General features: G+C 31.5%; 1 protein-coding gene across 1 annotated transcript in view; it reads right to left on the bottom strand.

Moving 5' to 3' along the window:
* Positions 1-4,964, bottom strand: part of LOC139484313 (uncharacterized) — a 458,860-nt gene that overhangs the window by 55,997 nt on the left and 397,899 nt on the right. The window lies entirely within an intron of this gene.

Genomic DNA, 4,964 nt, shown 5'->3' with positions numbered 1-4,964 from the left:
TATGTTCTCTTTTTTCACCAAATATATATAGGTTGCACTTCTGTCCCATCAATTTACCATAGGAACTCCCTTTGAGGCTAACGCTGTGCAAAATTAACTACAGAGTTTCTTAAAAAATTATATTCTAGAAAGGAAAGTTGATGTGCACTACTTTTTTATTCAAAGGTCAAAATATAGGGCTGTTAGGCCTATTTTCAACATTTATATTCCCTGAACTTCTAAACTTATACTAAAATTATGTAATACCCCTACTTTTATTTTTGGTCTGCCTCAGCATTCATTTTTCACCGGTACTTCGTGTGTTTATACTGATGACATTCCCAACATATCTCTCTTTGGAATGAAACATAGAGATCGTTTCAAGGAACCAGTAGGTCAACAAATTAAAACATCTATGAATTTAATATATCTCCCAGTGTGGCTTGTGAAACAGTTGTATTTACATATGTGCAAACTATACATCTTCTACATATCAGACTTAAGTAACATACCATCACGTTTGATTAATGTGCTTTATTGTCTTTTTTATTTCTTTTCACAAGGGAAATATTTGTTGCACAACAAGTGAGGGAGTTGAGGCAATGTATGCGTTATTGATTTTACATAGGCGGTGATGGTACCGTTTTCTTCTGTAGCACAGTCAATATTGTAAACTTGGATATGCCTGATACCTACATGTAATTAGTTCGAAGCTGAGACATTTTCACATATGCGATTAAATTTTTTAGGTACGAAGTGTTATTCATTTTTCCTTTAATGAACACATCCCGAAAATCGTTTCGTGATGCGGCTCCCAGCTGGTGGTAGAAAATCTCTTTTTTTCACACAATAAGTTCTTTGAAACTTAAATACTTTGTATACATCTAATAACTGCATAGTTTTTACACATATATATATTCTATGGTCCGTTACTTTTCAAATTAACACGAATGGTTACGCTCAGGCAGATAACCGTAGCCGTATTTGGAACTTTTAGGAATTTTTGGTCATCATATCTTTCGTCTTTATTTGACTTTATTTGCTATTTTGACCTGAGCGTCACTAATGAGTCTGATATAGACGAAACACGCGTCTGGCTTATTAAATTATAAGCCATGCATCTTTAATAACTATAAGCTTGTCGTAATGTTCTATTGTATTGTTTGTTTGTGAGTTTCTCTGTCCTGTATATTCTTCCATTTATTTGTATTGCAGTCCTGTCATGTAATGTTGTCATTTTAATGTTATATTTAACATTGCCATAAAAGCGGGAGGTTTGGTTAGCCACAAAACCAGGTTCAACCCACCATTTTTTCTTAAAATGTCCTGTATCAAGTCAGGAAAATGGCCATTGTTAAATTTTAGTTCGTTTCTGTGTGTGTTGCATTTTAGTGTTTTTGTTGTGTCGTTGTTCTCCTGTTTCTCTCAGTTTTAGTTTGTAGTCCGGATTTGTTTTTTCTCAATCGATTTATGAATTTCGAACAGCGGTATACTACTGTTGCCTTTATTTATCAGTCACTCGTTAAAAATAAAAAAACCATGTCCAATATCGCAGAGATTTTTTGTTTACGCACAACTTTTGTGTCCCTCCAGTTGAGGGGCATTAGAGGTATTGACCGATATTGAAATCCATAGTTCTGATTTTCACCATTATGCCTTTCTGTGTGTATCTTTGTTTATTTTTGACAGAAAAAAAGTTATTTCAACACTATAAAGCAATTGCCCTTTACTCGTTGTATTTATCACAACGGAACATGCTGAATACTACGTGTTAGTATAATTGATTTATTCCATATACATTTACAAGTCAAACTATGGATAAAACATCTGAGGATAAACTTCAATTACAATAGACAGACCCTGTTTAAGCATTTGATTTTTTCATGTCTTAAAGTGAATTTCGACTGGGAAATTATGCGAAAATATAGATTTAATCAAAAACCCAAAACATACATATATATATTTTTACCACTAAAATTATGTTATTTCAACATTTATTTTTACCACTAAAATTATGTTATTTCAACATTTATTTTTACCACTAAAATTATGTTATTTCAACATTAAAAACCACACTAAACTGCTGTGAATTTCATACTTATCATATAATTAAAACACAGTGAATTAAAATAAATTTTAAAAACTTGTCCTTTCACATAATTCTATATAAAAGTTTTTTTATATGTATTTCATTGAAAACCCTTTATTAGTGAGAGATGTACATTAGGATTTTTGGTATACATTATTAAATCACACGTTTTATGATGTCATTTAAGGGGGTAGACCTTGGTTCAGGGAGATAACTCAATAAATCCGTAATGCGTTTGTAAAAGTCAAGTTTCATCAATGTTTTTTAAGCATTTACCTGAAACAGAGTGGAAATAATCTAGGTTACCTAGAAGCTTAGAATATATTTATGAAAGTGGTTGACACAAACATTACTGATGATTTTATGAGTTATCTCCCTTAACCTAGGTCTACCTCCTTAATAACGACAATTTAAAATAATACTAAGCACAGTTTGCAGTGCTACATAACGAACAGTTGCCTCATGGTTTAACTCAAAATATCGCGTCGAGGAGATCAGTAAATAAGCATTTCTGTTTAAAAACAACACCATAGCAACAATAATCATATCAGCATATTTTCAATATCCTGATTGTAATTTGAATTGCAATAATACATAAACAATTTAGAGCTTACCAGTGATTCATAACCTTATAAAACCTCTAGTTTGCTGGAATGGTATATATGAAACTGAAATCAGACAAAAATTGACTCAGGTTGGGTTGGGGTTTTTTTCATTGCATTTCAATACAAACTGTACTATTGAGAGAGAGAGAGAGAAATAAATTCTTCATATTTTTATCGCAATAAAAGAAAAATGACTTCCCAACCATCAGTTTAACCTTTTGTTATAATTGGTTATACATGTAGCTTAATAACTAAATAGGTGAAGCACCTTGTTTGTTTAAAGGTTTGACCCTTCCCTTTTTCACAAGAAAATACAAAATTTCGTGATTTGTAACTGTGCATTAAAATATAGCAATAAATACTTTTCTTAAAAATATGTGTGTCAATTTATTAGCATATATCAATGACAAGCTGCTTATTAATGATCAAATATTGGTGTAAAGCACTTGTTTTAAATTATACTCGTACGAAGAGTGTCATTTCACTTGATCATGATTATAAGCTGATCCTGTAGACTGTATTCATCTATTGATCATATCGAAATATCAATTGCAAGACCTCAAAATGTAGTCATTTTGACAGTCTTGTTTTATTATATAATTTTTTTTTATATATAACTAAATGTTGGTAACCTGAAATTTGGTAAGAAACTATTCAAATATATAAAAACTGCTGTTCAATATTCTGAATGATGTTAGTTTTGTAAATATTCCATTTGTTTTTATATACCTTCTGTTTTTGGCTACCAACAGTTTCTGTTTCCTTTATTTTTGACCTCCTGGCCCTAACTTCAATAACAGTATTCATCGATCCCCAGCTAATCCCCCTGTTTGAAACAAACTGAAATATGATCCTCATTTAATTCGATCCTAAAATAGTCACTTTATAGAAATAGATATTCAAAAAGTCGTTATAAATTCCATTGAGTCTTAAAACTAATCCAAATTAGATTTCTGTTATTCAGATATTCTTAGATACATTTCTTTTTTGGCAGAAATTACCAAAAATTGTTTTAATTATCTTTTAACTTTAAAACGCTGATTTAAGATTTACGTTGTACACAAAATATGATGAAACATTTTATTTCTCAGCTTAGATAAAATAAAAAAGGTATGAGAAACCTTTTGTTTTTCGGAAAACTCCTATTTTGAAACTACGATGTTTGTACATAGTTCAACTTTGTCGTCATTTTTTTAAGGCAGATGGCGGATTCGGGTGGGGCGAATAGGTAGTTCGCCCTTGGACTGGACAAAGTATCGTGTTTTAGCATTATCAATACTCATTCAATTTGTTTTTAGTCTCGCTTCACACGGTGTTATTTTTTTTATTTTTTAGAATGTCGTCCCTTTCAAAATCTAAAAAAGGTAAAAATAGATTTGAACTGTGCAGTATATCTGAGGTAGTTAATGCACACCTTTGTTGTGCATTATCCAGTTTATTGAACAGTAAGAACAAATCGATTTTACCCTTGGCATGTGTCAACATATACTTAATAGAAAAATGAAATAAAAAAATAGGGTCATCCGTTCATTTAAGCTCACACTCTGCCTTTGAAAAAAGAATGCATTTTTGTAAAGGTACTTTTTTTCTGTTGAACTAATAGGAGAAATATAGGTAATATCGAAATAAAAAAAAAACTAAATTACAGAAATCGCCTAAATTTTGTTATTGTATAGTTTATGTACAGCTTATTTGAAAATAATAATTAATTAATTAAAAGGTCATCGATGAGTAAACAAAATTAACACATGACATGGGTAAAATCTCTTTGTTCATACTGTGCTCTAATCTGAATAATGTACAGCTGAGATGTGCATTAACTACCTCAGATAATGCACAGTTCAAATCTATTTTTACCTTAAGGGGGTTTTCCTGGATTCTGAAAAGGGTGTTACATGTATCCTATAGAATTAAAAATTATCAACGATTGTAGCGAGACTAAAAATGTTACGTTGTCCCATTCAAAGATAAACAACCTACCCCCCCCCCCCCACCCTCAAATAAAAAAAAAACCTATCCACCATCTGACTTGAAGTTACAAATCAATTTAATTAATTAAACATTTTGTACAAACATCGTAGTTCCAAAATAAGAAGGAAAAAAAGATGGATTGATTGGATTGTTGGTATTTTAACGTCACTTCTACGCGCTAAATTTCGGCTATTTCGTGGCGTACAGTTTTTATTTGTAGAGGGAGCCGGAGTGCCCGGAGAAAACCACACACCTTTGATAGGAAACCTGACCGTCCTTAATCAGTTAATATTGGAGTCGAAAAACCCCACACAGACGGA

This window comes from Mytilus edulis, chromosome 1 (assembly GCF_963676685.1).
Source record: "Mytilus edulis chromosome 1, xbMytEdul2.2, whole genome shotgun sequence".
In the NCBI taxonomy this organism is placed as follows: Eukaryota; Metazoa; Mollusca; class Bivalvia; order Mytilida; family Mytilidae; genus Mytilus; species Mytilus edulis.
Note: the sequence above shows the minus strand (reverse complement) of the source record. Positions and strands in the feature narration are given on the sequence as shown.